This window comes from Phyllobates terribilis, unplaced genomic scaffold (genome assembly GCF_046119375.1).
Source record: "Phyllobates terribilis strain yellow unplaced genomic scaffold, ASM4611937v1 Scaffold_1__5_contigs__length_1240528914, whole genome shotgun sequence".
In the NCBI taxonomy this organism is placed as follows: Eukaryota; Metazoa; Chordata; class Amphibia; order Anura; family Dendrobatidae; genus Phyllobates; species Phyllobates terribilis.
Genome location: NW_027362761.1, coordinates 404,402,829 through 404,425,476, shown reverse-complemented (window position 1 = coordinate 404,425,476; position 22,648 = coordinate 404,402,829).

The following is a 22,648-nucleotide window of genomic DNA, read 5'->3' as shown; positions in this document are numbered from 1 at the left end:
CCCCTCTGAAAAGTTTTGGAGGTCCCAGTAGCTTAACAAGATGCTTTTAATGCCCCTCAGAAGAGAAGTGGAGGTCCCAGTAGCTTAACAAGACGCTTTTAATGCCCCTCAGAAGAGACGTGGAGGTGCCAATAGCTTAACAAGATGCTTATAATGCCCCTTGGAAAAGTAGTGGAGGTCCCAGTAGCCTAACAAGATGCTTTTAATGCCCCTCAGAAGAGACGTGAAGGTACCAGTAGCTTAACAAGATACTATTAATGCCCCTCAGAAGAGACGTGGATTACCCAGTAGCTTAACAAGACACTTTTAATGCCCCTCAGAACAGACGAGGAGGTCCCAGTAGCTTAGCAAGACGCTTTTAATGCCCCTCAGAAGAGACGAGGAGGTCCCAGTAGATTAACACGACGCTTTTAATGCCCCTCAGAAGAGACATGGAGGTCCCAGTAGCTTAACAAGACGCTATTAATGCCCCTCAGAAAAGTGATGGAGTTCCCAGTAGCTTAACAAGATGCTTTAATTGCACCTCAGAAGAGACGTGGAGGTCCCAGTAGCTTAACAAGATGCTTTTAATGCCCCTCAGAAGAGACGTTGAGGTTCAAGTAGTTTAACAAGACGATTTTAATGTCCCTCAGAAGAGATGTGGAGGTCCCAGTAGCTTAACAAGATGCTTTTAATGCCCCTAGGAAAAGTGGTTGAGGTCCCAGTAGGCTAACAAGATGCTTTTAATGCCCCTCAGAAGAGACGTGGAGGTACCAGTAGTTTAACAAGACGCTTTTAATGCCCCTTGGAAAACTGGTGGAGGTCCCAGTAGCTTAACAAGACGCTTTTAATGCCCCTCAGAAGACACGTGGAGGTCCCAGTAGCTTAACAAGACGCTTTTAATGCCCCTCTGAAGAGACGTTTAGGTCCCAGTAGCTGAACAAGACACTTTTAATGCCCCTCGGAAAAGTGGTGGAGGTCCCAGTAGCTTAACAAGAAGCTTTAAATGCCCCTCAGAAGAGACGTGCAGGTCCCAGTAGCTTAACACGATGCTTTTAATGCCCCAAAGAGGAGACTTGGAGGTCCCAGTAGCTTAACAAGATGCTTTTAATGTCCCTCAGAAGAGATGTGGAGGTCCCAGTAGCTTAAGAAGACGCTTTAAAAGCCCCTCAGAAGAGACAAGGAGGTCTCAGTAGCTTAACAAGACGCTTTTAATGCTCCTCAGAAGAGACGTGGAGGTCCCAGTAGCTTAACAAGATGCTTTTAATGCCCCTCAGAAGAGATGTGGAGGTCCAGGTAGCTTAACAAGAAGATTTCAATGCCCCTCAGAACAGACGTGGAGGTCCCAGTAGCTTAACAAGATGCTTTTCATGGCCTTTAGAAGAGACGTGTAGGTCCCAGTAGCTTAACAAGACGCTTTTAATGCCCCTCAGAAGAGAAGAGACGTGGAGTTCCCAGGAGCTTAACAAGAAGCTTTAAATGCCCCTCAGAAGAGACGTGGAGGTCCCAATAGCTTAACATGACGCTTTTAATGCCCCAAAGAGGAGACGTGGAGGTCCCAGTAGCTTAACAAGATGCTTTTATTGCCCCTCAGAAGAGACGAGGAGGTCCCAGTAGCTCAACAAGACGTTTTTAATGCCCCTCTGAAAAGTTTTGGAGGTCCCAGTAGCTTAACAAGATGCTTTTAATGCCCCTCAGAAGAGAAGTGGAGGTCCCAGTAGCTTAACAAGACTCTTTTAATGCCCCTCAGAAGAGACGTGGAGGTTCCAGTAGCTTAACAAGATGCTTATAATGCCCCTTGGAAAAGTGGTGGAGGTCCCAGTAGCCTAACAAGATGCTTTTAATGCCCCTCAGAAGAGACGTGAAGGTACCAGTAGCTTAACAAGATACTATTAATGCCCCTCAGAAGAGACGTGGATTACCCAGTAGCTTAACAAGACACTTTTAATGCCCCTCAGAACAGACGAGGAGGTCCCAGTAGCTTAGCAAGACGCCTTTAATGCCCCTCAGAAGAGACGAGGATATCCCAGTAGATTAACACGACTCTTTTAATGCCCCTCAGAAGAGACGTGGAGGTCCCAGTAGCTTAACAAGACGCTATTAATGCCCCTCAGAAAAGTGATGGAGTTCCCAGTAGCTTAACAAGATGCTTTAATTGCCCCTCAGAAGAGACGTGGAGGTCCCAGTAGCTTAACAAGATGCTTTTAATGCCCCTCAGAAGAGACGTTGAGGTTCAAGTAGTTTAACAAGACGATTTTAATGCCCCTCAGAAAAGTGGTGGAGGTCCCAGTATCTTAACAAGACGCTTTTAATGCCCCTCAGAAGAAACGTGGAGGACCCAGTAGTTTAACAAGATGCTTTTAATGCCCCTCGGAAAAGTGGTGGAGGTCCCAGTAGCTTAACAAGACGCTTTAAAAGCCCCTCAGAAGAGAAGTGGAGATCCTAGTAGCTTAACAAGAAGCTTTTAATGCCCCTCAGTAGAGACGTGGAGGTCCCAGTAGCTTAACAAGACTTTTTTCATGCCAATCAGAAGAGACGTGGAGGTTCCAGTAGCTTAACAAGACGATTTTAATGCCCCCCAGAAGAGACGTGGAGGTCCCAGTGGCTTAACAAGACGCTTTTAATGCCCCTCAGAACAGACGTGGAGGTCCCAGTAGCTAAACAAGATGCTTTTAATGCCCCTCAGAAGAGACGTGGAGGTCCCAGTACCTGAACAATACGCTTTTAATGCCCCTCGGAAAAGTGGTGGAGGTCCCAATAGCTTAAGAAGACGCCTTTAATGCCCCTCTGAAGAGACGTGGAGTTCCCAGTAGCTTAACAAGACGCTTTTAATGCCCATCGGAAAAGTGATGGAGGTCCAAGTAGCTTAACAAGACGCTTTTAATGCCCCTCAGAAGAGACGTGGAGGTCCCAGTAGTTTAACAAGTCGCTTTTAATGCTCCTCGGAAAAGTGGTGGAGGTCCCAGCAGCTTAACAAAACGTTTTTAATGCCCCTCAGAAGACAAGTGGAGGTCCCAGTAGCTTAACAAGACTCTTTTAATGCCCATCAGAACAGACGTTTAGGTCCCAGTAGCTTAAAAAGACGGTTTTAATGCCCCTCGGAAAAGTGGTTGAGGTCCCAGTAGCTTAACAAAACGGTTTTAATGCCCCTCAGAAAAGACGTGGAGGTCCCAGGAGCTTAACAAGATGCTTTTAATGCCCCTCCGAAGAGATGTGTAGGTCCACGTAGCTTAACAAGAAGCTTTTAATGCCCCTCAGAACAGACGTGGAGGTCCCAGTAGCTTAACAAGATGCTTTTCATGGCCTTTAGAAGAGACGTGAAGGTCCCAGTAGCTTAACAAGATGCTTTTAATGCCCCTCAGAAGAGAAGAGACGTGGAGTTCCCAGAAGCTTAACAAGACGCTTTTAATGCCCCTCAGAAGAGACGTGGATGTCACAGTAGCTTAACAAGACGCTTTTAATGCCCCTCAGAAGAGATGTGGAGGTCCCAATAGCTTAACAAGACGCTTTTAATGCCCCTCAGATCAGACGTGGATTTCCCAGTAGCCTAACAAGATGCTTTTACTGCCCCTCAGAACAGACGTGGAGGTCCCAGTAGCTTAACAAGATGCTTTAAATGCCCATCAGAAGAGACGAGAAGGTCCCAGTAGCTTAACAAGACGCTTTTAATGCCGCTCGGAAAAGTGGTGGAGGACCCAGTAGCTTAGCAAAACGCTTTTAATGCCCCTCAGAAGAGACGTGGAGGTCCCAGTGGCTTAACAAGACGCTTTTATAGCCCCTCAGAAGAGACGTTTAGGTCCCAGTATCTTAACAAGATGCTTTTAATGCCCCTCGGAAAAGTGGTGGAGGTCCCAGTAGCTTAACAAGACGCTTTTAATGCCGCTCAGAAGAGACGTGGAGGTCTCAGTAGCTTAACAAGATGGTTTGAATGCCCCTCAGAGGAGATGTGGAGGTCCCAGTAGCTTAACAAGACGCTTTTAATGACCCTCAGAAGAGAAGTGGAGGTCCCAGTAGCTTAACAAGACGCTTTTAATCCCCCTCAGAAGAGATGTGGAGGTCCCAGTAGCCTAACAAGATGCTTTTAATGCCCCTCAGAAGAGATGTGGAGGTCCCAGTAGCTTAACAAGATACTATTAATGCCCCTCAGAAGAGACGTGGAGGACCCAGTAGCACAGCATGATGCTTTAAATGACCCTCAGAAGAGACGTGGAGGTCCCAGTAGCTTAACAAGACGCTTTTAATGCCCCTCAGAAGAGACGAGGAGGTGACAGTAGCTTAACACGACGCTTTTAATGCCCCTCAGAAGAGACGTGGAGGTCCCAGTAGCTTAACAAGACGCTATTAACGCCCCTCAGAAAAGTGGTGGAGTTCCCAGTAGCTTAGCATGATGCTTTAAATGCCCCTCAGAAGAGACGTGGAGGTCCCAGTAGCTTAACAAGATGCTTTTAATGCCCCTCAGAAGAGACGTTGAGGTTCAAGTAGCTTAAAAAGACCCTTTTAATGCCCCTCAGAAAAGTGGTGGAGGTCCCAGTAGCTTAACAAGACGCTATTAATGCCCCTCAGAAGAAACGTGGAGGACCGAGTAGTTTAACAAGATGCATTTAATGCCCCTCGGAAAAGTGGTGGAGGTCCCAGTAGCTTAACAAGACGCTTTAAAAGCCCCTCAGAAGAGAAGTGGAGGTACTAGTAGCTTAACAAAAAGCTTTTAATGCCCCTCAGTAGAGACGTGGAGGTCCCAGTAGCTTATCAAGATGCTTCTAATGCCCCTCAGAAGAGAAGTGGAGGTCCCAGGAGCTTAACAAGACGCTTTTAATGTCCCCCAGAAGAGACGTGGAGGTCCCAGTGGCTTAACAAGACACTTTTAATGCCCCTCAGAACAGACGTGGAGGTCCCAGTACCTGAACAAAACGCTTTTAATGCCCCTCGGAAAAGTGGTGGAGTTCCCAGTAGCTTAAGAAGACGACTTTAATGCCCCTCTGAAGAGACGTGGATGTCCCAGTAGCTTAACAAGACGCTTTTAATGCCCCTCGGAAAATTGGTGGAGGTCCCAGTAGCTTAACAAGACGCTTTTAATGCCCCTCAGAAGAGACGTGGAGGTCCCAGTAGTTTAACAAGACGCTTTTAATGCCCCTCGGAAAACTGGTGGAGGTCCCAGTAGCTTAACAAGACGCATTTAATGCCCCTCAGAAGACACGTGGAGGTCCCAGTAGCTTAACAAGACGCTTTTAATGCCCCTCTGAAGAGACGTTTAGGTCCCAGTAGCTTAACAAGACGCTTTTAATGCCCCTCGGAAAAGTGGTGGAGGTCCCAGTAGCTTAACAAGAAGCTTTAAATGCCCCTCAGAAGAGACGTGGAGGTCCCTTAGCTTAACACAACGCTTTTAATGCCCTAAAGAGGAGACTTGGAGGTCCCAGTAGCTTAACAAGATGCTTTTAATGCCCCTCAGAAGAGACGAGGAGGTCCCAGTAGCTTAACTAGACGCTTCTAATGCCCCTCTGAAAAGTGGTGGAGGTCCCAGTAGCTTAACAAGACTCTTTTAATGCCCCTCAGAAGAGAGATGGAGGTCCCAGTAGCTTAACAAGACGCTTTTAATGCCCCTCAGAAGAGACATGGTGTTCTTAGTAGCTTAAAAAGACGCTTTTAATGTCCCTCAGAAGAGATGTGGAGGTCCCAGTAGCTTAAGAAGACACTTTTAAAGCCCCTCAGAAGAGACAAGGAGGTCTCAGTAGCTTAAAAAGACGCTTTTAATGCCCCTCAGAAGAGACGAGGAGGTCCCAGTAGCTTAACAAGACGCTTTTAATGCCCCTCAGAAGAGATGTGGACATCCAGGTAGCTTAACAAGACGCTTTTAATGCCCCTCAGAACAGACGTGGAGGTCCCTGTAGCTTAACAAGATGCTTTTCATGACCTTTAGAAAAGACGTGTAGGTCCCAGTAGCTTAACAAGACGCTTTTAATGCCCCTCAGAAGAGAAGAGACGTGGAGTTCCCAGTAGCTTAACAAGACGCTTTTAATGCCCCTCTGAAAAAGTGGTGGAGGACCCAGTAGCTTAACAAGACGATTTTAATGCCCCTCAGAAGAGATGTGGAGGTCCCAGTAGCTTAACAAGACTCTTTTAATGCCCCTCAGAAGAGAGGTGGAGGTCCCAGTAGCTTAAGAAGACGCTTTAAAAGCCCCTCAGAAGAGACAAGGAGGTCTCAGTATCTTAACAAGACGCTTTTAATGCCCCTCAGAAGAGACGGGGAGGTCCCAGTAGCTTAACAAGACGCTTTTAATGCCCCTCAGAAGAGATGTGGAGGTCCAGGTAGCTTAACAAGAAGCTTTCAATGCCCCTCAGAACAGACGTGGAGGTCCCAGTAGCTTAACAAGATGCTTTTCATGGCCTTTAGAAGAGACGTGTAGGTCCCAGTAGCTTAACAAGACGATTTTAATGCCCCTCAGAAGAGAAGAGACGTGGAGTTCCCAGTAGCTTAACCACAAGCTTTAAATGCCCCTCAGAAGAGACGTGGAGGTCCCTTAGCTTAACACAACGCTTTTAATGCCCTAAAGAGGAGACTTGGAGGTCCCAGTAGCTTAACAAGATGCTTTTAATGCCCCTCAGAAGAGACGAGGAGGTCCCAGTAGCTTAACTAGACGCTTCTAATGCCCCTCTGAAAAGTGGTGGAGGTCCCAGTAGCTTAACAACACTCTTTTAATGCCCCTCAGAAGAGAGATGGAGGTCCCAGTAGCTTAACAAGACGCTTTTAATGCCCCTCAGAAGAGACGTGGTGGTCTTAGTAGCTTAACAAGACGCTTTTAATGTCCCTCAGAAGAGATGTGGAGGTCCCAGTAGCTTAAGAAGACGCTTTTAAAGCCCCTCAGAAGAGACAAGGAGGTCTCAGTATCTTAACAAGACGCTTTTAATGCCCCTCAGAAGAGACGTGGAGGTCCCAATAGCTTAACACGACGCTTTTAATGCCCCAACGAGGAGACGTGGAGGTCCCAGTAGCTTAACAAGATGCTTTTATTGCCCCTCAGAAGAGACGTGGAGGTCCCAGTAGCTCAACAAGATGTTTTTAATGCCCCACTGAAAAGTTTTGGAGGACCAAGTAGCTTAACAAGATGCTTTTAATGCCCCTCAGAAGAGAAGTGGAGGTCCCAGTAGCTTAACAAGACTTTTTTCATGCCAATCAGAAGAGACGTGGAGGTTCCAGTAGCTTAACAAGACGATTTTAATGCCCCCCAGAAGAGACGTGGAGGTCCCAGTGGCTTAACAAGACGCTTTTAATGCCCCTCAGAACAGACGTGGAGGTCCCAGTAGCTAAACAAGATGCTTTTAATGCCCCTCAGAAGAGACGTGGAGGTCCCAGTACCTGAACAATACGCTTTTAATGCCCCTCGGAAAAGTGGTGGAGGTCCCAATAGCTTAAGAAGACGCCTTTAATGCCCCTCTGAAGAGACGTGGAGTTCCCAGTAGCTTAACAAGACGCTTTTAATGCCCATCGGAAAAGTGATGGAGGTCCAAGTAGCTTAACAAGACGCTTTTAATGCCCCTCAGAAGAGACGTGGAGGTCCCAGTAGTTTAACAAGTCGCTTTTAATGCTCCTCGGAAAAGTGGTGGAGGTCCCAGCAGCTTAACAAAACGTTTTTAATGCCCCTCAGAAGACAAGTGGAGGTCCCAGTAGCTTAACAAGACTCTTTTAATGCCCATCAGAACAGACGTTTAGGTCCCAGTAGCTTAAAAAGACGGTTTTAATGCCCCTCGGAAAAGTGGTTGAGGTCCCAGTAGCTTAACAAAACGGTTTTAATGCCCCTCAGAAAAGACGTGGAGGTCCCAGGAGCTTAACAAGATGCTTTTAATGCCCCTCCGAAGAGATGTGTAGGTCCACGTAGCTTAACAAGAAGCTTTTAATGCCCCTCAGAACAGACGTGGAGGTCCCAGTAGCTTAACAAGATGCTTTTCATGGCCTTTAGAAGAGACGTGAAGGTCCCAGTAGCTTAACAAGATGCTTTTAATGCCCCTCAGAAGAGAAGAGACGTGGAGTTCCCAGAAGCTTAACAAGACGCTTTTAATGCCCCTCAGAAGAGACGTGGATGTCACAGTAGCTTAACAAGACGCTTTTAATGCCCCTCAGAAGAGATGTGGAGGTCCCAATAGCTTAACAAGACGCTTTTAATGCCCCTCAGATCAGACGTGGATTTCCCAGTAGCCTAACAAGATGCTTTTACTGCCCCTCAGAACAGACGTGGAGGTCCCAGTAGCTTAACAAGATGCTTTAAATGCCCATCAGAAGAGACGAGAAGGTCCCAGTAGCTTAACAAGACGCTTTTAATGCCGCTCGGAAAAGTGGTGGAGGACCCAGTAGCTTAGCAAAACGCTTTTAATGCCCCTCAGAAGAGACGTGGAGGTCCCAGTGGCTTAACAAGACGCTTTTATAGCCCCTCAGAAGAGACGTTTAGGTCCCAGTATCTTAACAAGATGCTTTTAATGCCCCTCGGAAAAGTGGTGGAGGTCCCAGTAGCTTAACAAGACGCTTTTAATGCCGCTCAGAAGAGACGTGGAGGTCTCAGTAGCTTAACAAGATGGTTTGAATGCCCCTCAGAGGAGATGTGGAGGTCCCAGTAGCTTAACAAGACGCTTTTAATGACCCTCAGAAGAGAAGTGGAGGTCCCAGTAGCTTAACAAGACGCTTTTAATCCCCCTCAGAAGAGATGTGGAGGTCCCAGTAGCCTAACAAGATGCTTTTAATGCCCCTCAGAAGAGACGTGGAGGTCCCAGTAGCTTAACAAGATACTATTAATGCCCCTCAGAAGAGACGTGGAGGACCCAGTAGCACAGCATGATGCTTTAAATGACCCTCAGAAGAGACGTGGAGGTCCCAGTAGCTTAACAAGACGCTTTTAATGCCCCTCAGAAGAGACGAGGAGGTGACAGTAGCTTAACACGACGCTTTTAATGCCCCTCAGAAGAGACGTGGAGGTCCCAGTAGCTTAACAAGACGCTATTAACGCCCCTCAGAAAAGTGGTGGAGTTCCCAGTAGCTTAGCATGATGCTTTAAATGCCCCTCAGAAGAGACGTGGAGGTCCCAGTAGCTTAACAAGATGCTTTTAATGCCCCTCAGAAGAGACGTTGAGGTTCAAGTAGCTTAAAAAGACCCTTTTAATGCCCCTCAGAAAAGTGGTGGAGGTCCCAGTAGCTTAACAAGACGCTATTAATGCCCCTCAGAAGAAACGTGGAGGACCGAGTAGTTTAACAAGATGCATTTAATGCCCCTCGGAAAAGTGGTGGAGGTCCCAGTAGCTTAACAAGACGCTTTAAAAGCCCCTCAGAAGAGAAGTGGAGGTACTAGTAGCTTAACAAAAAGCTTTTAATGCCCCTCAGTAGAGACGTGGAGGTCCCAGTAGCTTATCAAGATGCTTCTAATGCCCCTCAGAAGAGAAGTGGAGGTCCCAGGAGCTTAACAAGACGCTTTTAATGTCCCCCAGAAGAGACGTGGAGGTCCCAGTGGCTTAACAAGACACTTTTAATGCCCCTCAGAACAGACGTGGAGGTCCCAGTACCTGAACAAAACGCTTTTAATGCCCCTCGGAAAAGTGGTGGAGTTCCCAGTAGCTTAAGAAGACGACTTTAATGCCCCTCTGAAGAGACGTGGATGTCCCAGTAGCTTAACAAGACGCTTTTAATGCCCCTCGGAAAATTGGTGGAGGTCCCAGTAGCTTAACAAGACGCTTTTAATGCCCCTCAGAAGAGACGTGGAGGTCCCAGTAGTTTAACAAGACGCTTTTAATGCCCCTCGGAAAACTGGTGGAGGTCCCAGTAGCTTAACAAGACGCATTTAATGCCCCTCAGAAGACACGTGGAGGTCCCAGTAGCTTAACAAGACGCTTTTAATGCCCCTCTGAAGAGACGTTTAGGTCCCAGTAGCTTAACAAGACGCTTTTAATGCCCCTCGGAAAAGTGGTGGAGGTCCCAGTAGCTTAACAAGAAGCTTTAAATGCCCCTCAGAAGAGACGTGGAGGTCCCTTAGCTTAACACAACGCTTTTAATGCCCTAAAGAGGAGACTTGGAGGTCCCAGTAGCTTAACAAGATGCTTTTAATGCCCCTCAGAAGAGACGAGGAGGTCCCAGTAGCTTAACTAGACGCTTCTAATGCCCCTCTGAAAAGTGGTGGAGGTCCCAGTAGCTTAACAAGACTCTTTTAATGCCCCTCAGAAGAGAGATGGAGGTCCCAGTAGCTTAACAAGACGCTTTTAATGCCCCTCAGAAGAGACATGGTGTTCTTAGTAGCTTAAAAAGACGCTTTTAATGTCCCTCAGAAGAGATGTGGAGGTCCCAGTAGCTTAAGAAGACACTTTTAAAGCCCCTCAGAAGAGACAAGGAGGTCTCAGTAGCTTAAAAAGACGCTTTTAATGCCCCTCAGAAGAGACGAGGAGGTCCCAGTAGCTTAACAAGACGCTTTTAATGCCCCTCAGAAGAGATGTGGACATCCAGGTAGCTTAACAAGACGCTTTTAATGCCCCTCAGAACAGACGTGGAGGTCCCTGTAGCTTAACAAGATGCTTTTCATGACCTTTAGAAAAGACGTGTAGGTCCCAGTAGCTTAACAAGACGCTTTTAATGCCCCTCAGAAGAGAAGAGACGTGGAGTTCCCAGTAGCTTAACAAGACGCTTTTAATGCCCCTCTGAAAAAGTGGTGGAGGACCCAGTAGCTTAACAAGACGATTTTAATGCCCCTCAGAAGAGATGTGGAGGTCCCAGTAGCTTAACAAGACTCTTTTAATGCCCCTCAGAAGAGAGGTGGAGGTCCCAGTAGCTTAAGAAGACGCTTTAAAAGCCCCTCAGAAGAGACAAGGAGGTCTCAGTATCTTAACAAGACGCTTTTAATGCCCCTCAGAAGAGACGGGGAGGTCCCAGTAGCTTAACAAGACGCTTTTAATGCCCCTCAGAAGAGATGTGGAGGTCCAGGTAGCTTAACAAGAAGCTTTCAATGCCCCTCAGAACAGACGTGGAGGTCCCAGTAGCTTAACAAGATGCTTTTCATGGCCTTTAGAAGAGACGTGTAGGTCCCAGTAGCTTAACAAGACGATTTTAATGCCCCTCAGAAGAGAAGAGACGTGGAGTTCCCAGTAGCTTAACCACAAGCTTTAAATGCCCCTCAGAAGAGACGTGGAGGTCCCTTAGCTTAACACAACGCTTTTAATGCCCTAAAGAGGAGACTTGGAGGTCCCAGTAGCTTAACAAGATGCTTTTAATGCCCCTCAGAAGAGACGAGGAGGTCCCAGTAGCTTAACTAGACGCTTCTAATGCCCCTCTGAAAAGTGGTGGAGGTCCCAGTAGCTTAACAACACTCTTTTAATGCCCCTCAGAAGAGAGATGGAGGTCCCAGTAGCTTAACAAGACGCTTTTAATGCCCCTCAGAAGAGACGTGGTGGTCTTAGTAGCTTAACAAGACGCTTTTAATGTCCCTCAGAAGAGATGTGGAGGTCCCAGTAGCTTAAGAAGACGCTTTTAAAGCCCCTCAGAAGAGACAAGGAGGTCTCAGTATCTTAACAAGACGCTTTTAATGCCCCTCAGAAGAGACGTGGAGGTCCCAATAGCTTAACACGACGCTTTTAATGCCCCAACGAGGAGACGTGGAGGTCCCAGTAGCTTAACAAGATGCTTTTATTGCCCCTCAGAAGAGACGTGGAGGTCCCAGTAGCTCAACAAGATGTTTTTAATGCCCCACTGAAAAGTTTTGGAGGACCAAGTAGCTTAACAAGATGCTTTTAATGCCCCTCAGAAGAGAAGTGGAGGTCCCAGTAGCTTAACAAGATGCTTTTAATGCCCCTCAGAAGAGACGTGGAGGTCCCAGTAGCTTAACAAGATGCTTTTAATGCCCCTTGGAAAAGTGGTGGAGGTCCCAGTAGCCTAACAAGATGCTTTTAATGCCCCTCAGAAGAGACGTGGAGGTACCAGTAGCTTAACAAGATACTATTAATGCCCCTCAGAAGAGACTTGGAGGACACAGTAGCTTAACAAGACACTTTTAATGCCCCTCAGAAGAGACGAGGAGGTCCCAGTAGCTTAACACGACGCTTTTAATGCCCCTCAGAAGAGACGTGGAGGTCCCAGTAGCTTAACAAGACGCTATTAATGCCACTCAGAAAAGTGATGGAGTTCCCAGTAGCTTAACAAGATGCTTTAATTGCCCCTCAGAAGAGACGTGGAGGTCCCAGTAGCTTAACAAGATGCTTTTAATGCCCCTCAGAAGAGACGTTGAGGTTCAAGTAGTTTAACAAGACAATTTTAATGCCCCTCAGAAAAGTGGTCAAGGTCCCAGTAGCTTAACAAGACGCTTTTAATGCCCCTCAGAAGAAACGTGGAGGACCCAGTAGTTTAACAAGATGCTTTTAATGCCCTTCGGAAAAGTGGTGGAGGTCCCAGTAGCTTAACAAGACGCTTTAAAAGCCCCTCAGAAGAGAAGTGGAGGTCCTAGTAGCTTAACAAGAAGCTTTTAATGCCCCTCAGTAGAGACGTGGAGGTCCCAGTAGCTTAACAAGACTTTTTTCATGCCACTCAGAAGAGACGTGGAGGTCCCAGTAGCTTAACAAGACGATTTTAATGCCCCCCAGAAGAGACGTGGAGGTCCCAGTGGCTTAACAAGACGCTTTTAATGCCCCTCAGAACAGACGTGGAGGTCCCAGTAGCTAAACAAGATGCTTTTAATGCCCCTCAGAAGAGACGTGGAGGTCCCAGTACCTGAACAATACGCTTTTAATGCCCCTCGGAAAAGTGGTGGAGGTCCCAGTAGCTTAAGAAGACGCCTTTAATGCCCCTCTGAAGAGACGTGGAGGTCCCACTCGCTTAACAAGAGGCTTTTAATGCCCCTCGGAAAAGTGTTGGAGGTCCCAGTAGCTTAACAAGACGCTTTTAATGCCCCTCAGAAGAGACGTGGAGGTCCCAGTAGTTTAACAAGACGCTTTTAATGCCCCTCGGAAAAGTGGTGGATGTCCCAGTAGCTTAACAAGACGTTTTTAATGCCCCTCAGAAGACACGTGGAGGTCCCAGTAGCTTAACAAGACTCTTTTAATGCCCATCAGAACAGACGTTTAGGTCCCAGTAGCTTAAAAAGACGGTTTTAATGCCCCTCGGAAAAGTGGTTGAGGTCCCAGTAGCTTAACAAAACGCTTTTAATGCCCCTCAGAAAAGACGTGGAGGTCCCAGTAGCTTAACAAGACGCTTTTAATGCCCCTCGGAAGAGATGTGTAGGTCCACGTAGCTTAACAAGAAGCTTTTAATGCCCCTCAGAACAGACGTGGAGGTCCCAGTAGCTTAACAAGATGCTTTTCATGGCCTTTAGAAGAGACGTGTAGGTCCCAGTAGCTTAACAAGATGCTTTTAATGCCCCTCAGAAGTGAAGAGACGTGGAGTTCCCAGTAGCTTAACAAAACGCTTTTAATGCCCCTCAGAAAAGACGTGGAGGTCCCAGTAGCTTAACAAGACGCTTTTAATGCCCCTCCGAAGAGATGTGTATGTCCACGTAGCTTAACAAGAAGCTTTTAATGCCCGTCAGAACAGACGTGGAGGTCCCAGTAGCTTAACAAGATGCTTTTCATGGCCTTTAGAAGAGGCGTGTAGGTCCCAGTAGCTTAACAAAATGCTTTTAATGCCCCTCAGAAGAGAAGAGACGTGGAGTTCCCAGTAGCTTAACAAGACGCTTTTAATGCCCCTCAGAAGAGACGTGGATGTCACAGTAGCTTAACAAGACGCTTTTAATGCCCATCAGAAGAGATGTGGAGGTCCCAGTAGCTTAACAAGACGCTTTTAATGCCCCTCAGATCAGACGTGGAGGTCCCAGTAGCCTAACAAGATGCTTTTAATGCCCCTCAGAACAGACGTGGAGGTCCCAGTAGCTTAACAAGATGCTTTAAATGCCCATCAGAAGAGACGAGAAGGTCCCAGTAGCTTAACAAGACGCTTTTAATGCCCCAACGAGGAGACGTGGAGGTCCCAGTAGCTTAACAAGATGCTTTTATTGCCCCTCAGAAGAGACGTGGAGGTCCCAGTAGCTCAACAAGATGTTTTTAATGCCCCACTGAAAAGTTTTGGAGGACCAAGTAGCTTAACAAGATGCTTTTAATGCCCCTCAGAAGAGAAGTGGAGGTCCCAGTAGCTTAACAAGATGCTTTTAATGCCCCTCAGAAGAGACGTGGAGGTCCCAGTAGCTTAACAAGATGCTTTTAATGCCCCTTGGAAAAGTGGTGGAGGTCCCAGTAGCCTAACAAGATGCTTTTAATGCCCCTCAGAAGAGACGTGGAGGTACCAGTAGCTTAACAAGATACTATTAATGCCCCTCAGAAGAGACTTGGAGGACACAGTAGCTTAACAAGACACTTTTAATGCCCCTCAGAAGAGACGAGGAGGTCCCAGTAGCTTAACACGACGCTTTTAATGCCCCTCAGAAGAGACGTGGAGGTCCCAGTAGCTTAACAAGACGCTATTAATGCCACTCAGAAAAGTGATGGAGTTCCCAGTAGCTTAACAAGATGCTTTAATTGCCCCTCAGAAGAGACGTGGAGGTCCCAGTAGCTTAACAAGATGCTTTTAATGCCCCTCAGAAGAGACGTTGAGGTTCAAGTAGTTTAACAAGACAATTTTAATGCCCCTCAGAAAAGTGGTCAAGGTCCCAGTAGCTTAACAAGACGCTTTTAATGCCCCTCAGAAGAAACGTGGAGGACCCAGTAGTTTAACAAGATGCTTTTAATGCCCTTCGGAAAAGTGGTGGAGGTCCCAGTAGCTTAACAAGACGCTTTAAAAGCCCCTCAGAAGAGAAGTGGAGGTCCTAGTAGCTTAACAAGAAGCTTTTAATGCCCCTCAGTAGAGACGTGGAGGTCCCAGTAGCTTAACAAGACTTTTTTCATGCCACTCAGAAGAGACGTGGAGGTCCCAGTAGCTTAACAAGACGATTTTAATGCCCCCCAGAAGAGACGTGGAGGTCCCAGTGGCTTAACAAGACGCTTTTAATGCCCCTCAGAACAGACGTGGAGGTCCCAGTAGCTAAACAAGATGCTTTTAATGCCCCTCAGAAGAGACGTGGAGGTCCCAGTACCTGAACAATACGCTTTTAATGCCCCTCGGAAAAGTGGTGGAGGTCCCAGTAGCTTAAGAAGACGCCTTTAATGCCCCTCTGAAGAGACGTGGAGGTCCCACTCGCTTAACAAGAGGCTTTTAATGCCCCTCGGAAAAGTGTTGGAGGTCCCAGTAGCTTAACAAGACGCTTTTAATGCCCCTCAGAAGAGACGTGGAGGTCCCAGTAGTTTAACAAGACGCTTTTAATGCCCCTCGGAAAAGTGGTGGATGTCCCAGTAGCTTAACAAGACGTTTTTAATGCCCCTCAGAAGACACGTGGAGGTCCCAGTAGCTTAACAAGACTCTTTTAATGCCCATCAGAACAGACGTTTAGGTCCCAGTAGCTTAAAAAGACGGTTTTAATGCCCCTCGGAAAAGTGGTTGAGGTCCCAGTAGCTTAACAAAACGCTTTTAATGCCCCTCAGAAAAGACGTGGAGGTCCCAGTAGCTTAACAAGACGCTTTTAATGCCCCTCGGAAGAGATGTGTAGGTCCACGTAGCTTAACAAGAAGCTTTTAATGCCCCTCAGAACAGACGTGGAGGTCCCAGTAGCTTAACAAGATGCTTTTCATGGCCTTTAGAAGAGACGTGTAGGTCCCAGTAGCTTAACAAGATGCTTTTAATGCCCCTCAGAAGTGAAGAGACGTGGAGTTCCCAGTAGCTTAACAAAACGCTTTTAATGCCCCTCAGAAAAGACGTGGAGGTCCCAGTAGCTTAACAAGACGCTTTTAATGCCCCTCCGAAGAGATGTGTATGTCCACGTAGCTTAACAAGAAGCTTTTAATGCCCGTCAGAACAGACGTGGAGGTCCCAGTAGCTTAACAAGATGCTTTTCATGGCCTTTAGAAGAGGCGTGTAGGTCCCAGTAGCTTAACAAAATGCTTTTAATGCCCCTCAGAAGAGAAGAGACGTGGAGTTCCCAGTAGCTTAACAAGACGCTTTTAATGCCCCTCAGAAGAGACGTGGATGTCACAGTAGCTTAACAAGACGCTTTTAATGCCCATCAGAAGAGATGTGGAGGTCCCAGTAGCTTAACAAGACGCTTTTAATGCCCCTCAGATCAGACGTGGAGGTCCCAGTAGCCTAACAAGATGCTTTTAATGCCCCTCAGAACAGACGTGGAGGTCCCAGTAGCTTAACAAGATGCTTTAAATGCCCATCAGAAGAGACGAGAAGGTCCCAGTAGCTTAACAAGACGCTTTTAATGCCGCTCGGAAAAGTGGTGGAGGACCCAGTAACTTAGCAAAACGCTTTTAATGCCCCTCAGAAGAGACGTGGAGGTCCCAGTGGCTTAACAAGACGCTTTTAACGCCCCTCAGAAGAGACGTTTAGGTCCTAGTATCTTAACAAGATACTTTTAATGCCCCTCGGAAAAGTGGTGGAGGTCCCAGTAGCTTAACAAGATGCTTTTAATGCCGCTCAGAAGAGACGTGGAGGTCTCAGTAGCTTAACAAGATGGTTTGAATGCCCCTCAGAGGAGATGTGGAGGTCCCAGTAGCTTAACAAGATGCTTTTAATGCCCCTCAGAAGAGAAGTGGAGGTCCCAGTAGCTTAACAAGATGCTTTTAATGCCCCTCAGAAGAGATGTGGAGGTCCCAGTAGCTTAACAAGATGCTTTTAATGCCCCTAGGAAAAGTGGTTGAGGTCCCAGTAGCTTAACAAGACGCTTTAAAAGCCCCTCAGAAGAGAAGTGAAGGTCCTAGTAGCTTAACAAGAGTCTTTTAATGCCCCTCAGTAGAGACGTGGAGGTCCCAGTAGCTTAACAAGACTTTTTTCATGCCACTCAGAAGAGACGTGGAGGTCCCAGTAGCTTAACAAGACGATTTTAATGCCCCCCAGAAGAGACGTGGAGGTCCCAGTGGCTTAACAAGACGCTTTTAATGCCCCTCAGAACAGACGTGGAGGCCACAGTAGCTAAACAAGATGCTTTTATTGCCCCTCAGAAGAGACGTGGAGGTCCCAGTACCTGAACAATACGCTTTTAATGCCCCTCGGGAAAGTGGTGGAGGTCCCAGTAGCTTAAGAAGACGCCTTTAATGCCCCTCTGAAGAGACGTGGAGGTCCCAGTAGCTTAACAAGACGCTTTTAATGCCCCTCGGAAAAGTGGTGGAAGTCCCAGTAGCTTAACAAGACGCTTTTAATGCCCCTCAGAAGAGACGTGGAGGTCCCAGTAGTTTAACAAGTCGCTTTTAATGCTCCTCGGAAAAGTGGTGGATGTCCCAGTAGCTTAACAAGATGTTTATAATGCCCCTCAGAAGACACGTGGAGGTCCCAGTAGCTTAACAAGACTCTTTTAATGCCCATCAGAACAGACGTTTAGGTCCCAGTAGCTTAAAAAGACGGTTTTAATGCCCCTCGGAAAAGTGGTTGAGGTCCCAGTAGCTTAACAAAACGCTTTTAATGCCCCTCAGAAAAGACGTGGAGGTCCCAGTAGCTTAACAAGACGCTTTTAATGCCCCTCCGAAGAGATGTGTAGGTCCACGTAGCTTAACAAGAAGCTTTTAATGCCCCTCAGAACAGACGTGGAGGTCCCAGTAGCTTAACAAGATGCTTTTCATGGCCTTTAGAAGAGACGTGTAGGTCCCAGTAGCTTAACAAGATGCTTTTAATGCCCCTCAGAAGTGAAGAGACGTGGAGTTCCCAGTAGCTTAACAAGACGCTTTTAATGCCCCTCAGAAGAGACGTGGATGTCACAGTAGCTTAACAAGACGCTTTTAATGCCCCTCAGAAGAGATGTGGAGGTCCCAGTAGCTTAACAAGACGCTTTTAATGCCCCTCAGATCAGACGTGGAGGTCCCAGTAGCCTAACAAGATGCTTTTAATGCCCCTCAGAACAGACGTGGAGGTCCCAGTAGCTTAACAAGATGCTTTAAATGCCCATCAGAAGAGACGAGAAGGTCCCAGTAGCTTAACAAGACGATTTTAATGCCGCTCGGAAAAGTGGTGGAGGACCCAGTAGCTTAGCAAAACGCTTTTAATGCCCCTCAGAAGAGACGTGGAGGTCCCAGTGGCTTAACAAAGACGCTTTTAACGCCCCTCAGAAGAGACGTTTAGGTCCCAGTATCTTAACAAGATACTTTTAATGCCCCTCGGAAAAGTGGTGGAGGTCCCAGTAGCTTAACAAGATGCTTTTAATGCCGCTCAGAAGAGACGTGGAGGTTTCAGTAGCTTAACAAGATGGTTTGAATGCCCCTCAGAGGAGATGTGGAGGTCCCAGTAGCTTAACAAGACGCTTTTAATGCCCCTCAGAAGAGAAGTGGAGGTCCCAGTAGCTTAACAAGACGCTTTTAATGCCCCTCAGAAGAGATGTGGAGGTCCCAGTAGCTTAACAAGATGCTTTTAATGCCCCTAGGAAAAGTGGTTGAGGTCCCAGTAGCCTAACAAGATGCTTTTAATGCCCCTCAGAAGAGACGTGGAGGTACCAGTAGTTTAACAAGACGCTTTTAATGCCCCTCGGAAAACTGGTGGAGGTCCCAGTAGCTTAACAACACGCTTTTAATGCCCCTCAGAAGACACGTGGAGGTCCCAGTAGCTTAACAAGACGCTTTTAATGCCCCTCTGAAGAGACGTTTAGGTCCCAGTAGCTTAACAAGACGCTTTTAATGCCCCTCGGAAAAGTGGTGGAGGTCCCAGTAGCTTAACAAGAAGCTTTAAATGCCCCTCAGAAGAGACGTGCAGGTCCCAGTAGCTTAACACGATGCTTTTAATGCCCCAAAGAGGAGACGTGGAGGTCCCAGTAGCTTAACAAGATGCTTTTATTGCCCCTCAGAAGAGACGAGGAGGTCCCAGTAGCTCAACAAGACGTTTTTAATGCCCCTCTGAAAAGTTTTGGAGGTCCCAGTAGCTTAACAAGATGCTTTTAATGCCCCTCAGAAGAGAAGTGGAGGTCCCAGTAGCTTAACAAGACGCTTTTAATGCCCCTCAGAAGAGACGTGGAGGTGCCAGTAGCTTAACAAGATGCTTATAATGCCCCTTGGAAAAGTAGTGGAGGTCCCAGTAGCCTAACAAGATGCTTTTAATGCCCCTCAGAAGAGACGTGAAGGTACCAGTAGCTTAACAAGATACTATTAATGCCCCTCAGAAGAGACGTGGATTACCCAGTAGCTTAACAAGACACTTTTAATGCCCCTCAGAACAGACGAGGAGGTCCCAGTAGCTTAGCAAGACGTTTTTAATGCCCCTCAGAAGAGACGAGGAGGTCCCAGTAGATTAACACGACGCTTTTAATGCCCCTCAGAAGAGACATGGAGGTCCCAGTAGCTTAACAAGACGCTATTAATGCCCCTCAGAAAAGTGATGGAGTTCCCAGTAGCTTAACAAGATGCTTTAATTGCCCCTCAGAAGAGACGTGGAGGTCCCAGTAGCTTAACAAGATGCTTTTAATGCCCATCAGAACAGACGTTTAGGTCCCAGTAGCTTAAAAAGACGGTTTTAATGCCCCTCGGAAAAGTGGTTGAGGTCCCAGTAGCTTAACAAAACGCTTTTAATGCCCCTCAGAAAAGACGTGGAGGTCCCAGTAGCTTAACAAGACGCTTTTAATGCCCCTCCGAAGAGATGTGTAGGTCCACGTAGCTTAACAAGAAGCTTTTAATGCCCCTCAGAACAGACGTGGAGGTCCCAGTAGCTTAACAAGATGCTTTTCATGGCCTTTAGAAGAGACGTGTAGGTCCCAGTAGCTTAACAAGATGCTTTTAATGCCCCTCAGAAGTGAAGAGACGTGGAGTTCCCAGTAGCTTAACAAGACGCTTTTAATGCCCCTCAGAAGAGACGTGGATGTCACAGTAGCTTAACAAGACGCTTTTAATGCCCCTCAGAAGAGATGTGGAGGTCCCAGTAGCTTAACAAGACGCTTTTAATGCCCCTCAGATCAGACGTGGAGGTCCCAGTAGCCTAACAAGATGCTTTTAATGCCCCTCAGAACAGACGTGGAGGTCCCAGTAGCTTAACAAGATGCTTTAAATGCCCATCAGAAGAGACGAGAAGGTCCCAGTAGCTTAACAAGACGATTTTAATGCCGCTCGGAAAAGTGGTGGAGGACCCAGTAGCTTAGCAAAACGCTTTTAATGCCCCTCAGAAGAGACGTGGAGGTCCCAGTGGCTTAACAAAGACGCTTTTAACGCCCCTCAGAAGAGACGTTTAGGTCCCAGTATCTTAACAAGATACTTTTAATGCCCCTCGGAAAAGTGGTGGAGGTCCCAGTAGCTTAACAAGATGCTTTTAATGCCGCTCAGAAGAGACGTGGAGGTTTCAGTAGCTTAACAAGATGGTTTGAATGCCCCTCAGAGGAGATGTGGAGGTCCCAGTAGCTTAACAAGACGCTTTTAATGCACCTCAGAAGAGAAGTGGAGGTCCCAGTAGCTTAACAAGACGCTTTTAATGCCCCTCAGAAGAGATGTGGAGGTCCCAGTAGCTTAACAAGATGCTTTTAATGCCCCTAGGAAAAGTGGTTGAGGTCCCAGTAGCCTAACAAGATGCTTTTAATGCCCCTCAGAAGAGACGTGGAGGTACCAGTAGTTTAACAAGACGCTTTTAATGCCCCTCGGAAAACTGGTGGAGGTCCCAGTAGCTTAACAACACGCTTTTAATGCCCCTCAGAAGACACGTGGAGGTCCCAGTAGCTTAACAAGACGCTTTTAATGCCCCTCTGAAGAGACGTTTAGGTCCCAGTAGCTTAACAAGACGCTTTTAATGCCCCTCGGAAAAGTGGTGGAGGTCCCAGTAGCTTAACAAGAAGCTTTAAATGCCCCTCAGAAGAGACGTGCAGGTCCCAGTAGCTTAACACGATGCTTTTAATGCCCCAAAGAGGAGACGTGGAGGTCCCAGTAGCTTAACAAGATGCTTTTATTGCCCCTCAGAAGAGACGAGGAGGTCCCAGTAGCTCAACAAGACGTTTTTAATGCCCCTCTGAAAAGTTTTGGAGGTCCCAGTAGCTTAACAAGATGCTTTTAATGCCCCTCAGAAGAGAAGTGGAGGTCCCAGTAGCTTAACAAGACGCTTTTAATGCCCCTCAGAAGAGACGTGGAGGTGCCAGTAGCTTAACAAGATGCTTATAATGCCCCTTGGAAAAGTAGTGGAGGTCCCAGTAGCCTAACAAGATGCTTTTAATGCCCCTCAGAAGAGACGTGAAGGTACCAGTAGCTTAACAAGATACTATTAATGCCCCTCAGAAGAGACGTGGATTACCCAGTAGCTTAACAAGACACTTTTAATGCCCCTCAGAACAGACGAGGAGGTCCCAGTAGCTTAGCAAGACGCTTTTAATGCCCCTCAGAAGAGACGAGGAGGTCCCAGTAGATTAACACGACGCTTTTAATGCCCCTCAGAAGAGACATGGAGGTCCCAGTAGCTTAACAAGATGCTATTAATGCCCCTCAGAAAAGTGATGGAGTTCCCAGTAGCTTAACAAGATGCTTTAATTGCCCCTCAGAAGAGACGTGGAGGTCCCAGTAGCTTAACAAGATGCTTTTAATGCCCCTCAGAACAGACGTTGAGGTTCAAGTAGTTTAACAAGACGATTTTAATGTCCCTCAGAAGAGATGTGGAGGTCCCAGTAGCTTAACAAGATGCTTTTAATGCCCCTAGGAAAAGTGGTTGAGGTCCCAGTAGGCTAACAAGATGCTTTTAATGCCCCTCAGAAGAGACGTGGAGGTACCAGTAGTTTAACAAGACGCTTTTAATGCCCCTTGGAAAACTGGTGGAGGTCCCAGTAGCTTAACAAGACGCTTTTAATGCCCCTCAGAAGACACGTGGAGGTCCCAGTAGCTTAACAAGACGCTTTTAATGCCCCTCTGAAGAGACGTTTAGGTCCCAGTAGCTGAACAAGACACTTTTAATGCCCCTCGGAAAAGTGGTGGAGGTCCCAGTAGCTTAACAAGAAGCTTTAAATGCCCCTCAGAAGAGACGTGCAGGTCCCAGTAGCTTAACACGATGCTTTTAATGCCCCAAAGAGGAGACTTGGAGGTCCCAGTAGCTTAACAAGATGCTTTTAATGTCCCTCAGAAGAGATGTGGAGGTCCCAGTAGCTTAAGAAGACGCTTTAAAAGCCCCTCAGAAGAGACAAGGAGGTCTCAGTAGCTTAACAAGACGCTTTTAATGCTCCTCAGAAGAGACGTGGAGGTCCCAGTAGCTTAACAAGACGCTTTTAATGCCCCTCAGAAGAGATGTGGAGGTCCAGGTAGCTTAACAAGAAGATTTCAATGCCCCTCAGAACAGACGTGGAGGTCCCAGTAGCTTAACAAGATGCTTTTCATGGCCTTTAGAAGAGACGTGTAGGTCCCAGTAGCTTAACAAGACGCTTTTAATGCCCCTCAGAAGAGAAGAGACGTGGAGTTCCCAGGAGCTTAACAAGAAGCTTTAAATGCCCCTCAGAAGAGACGTGGAGGTCCCAATAGCTTAACATGACGCTTTTAATGCCCCAAAGAGGAGACGTGGAGGTCCCAGTAGCTTAACAAGATGCTTTTATTGCCCCTCAGAAGAGACGAGGAGGTCCCAGTAGCTCAACAAGACGTTTTTAATGCCCCTCTGAAAAGTTTTGGAGGTCCCAGTAGCTTAACAAGATGCTTTTAATGCCCCTCAGAA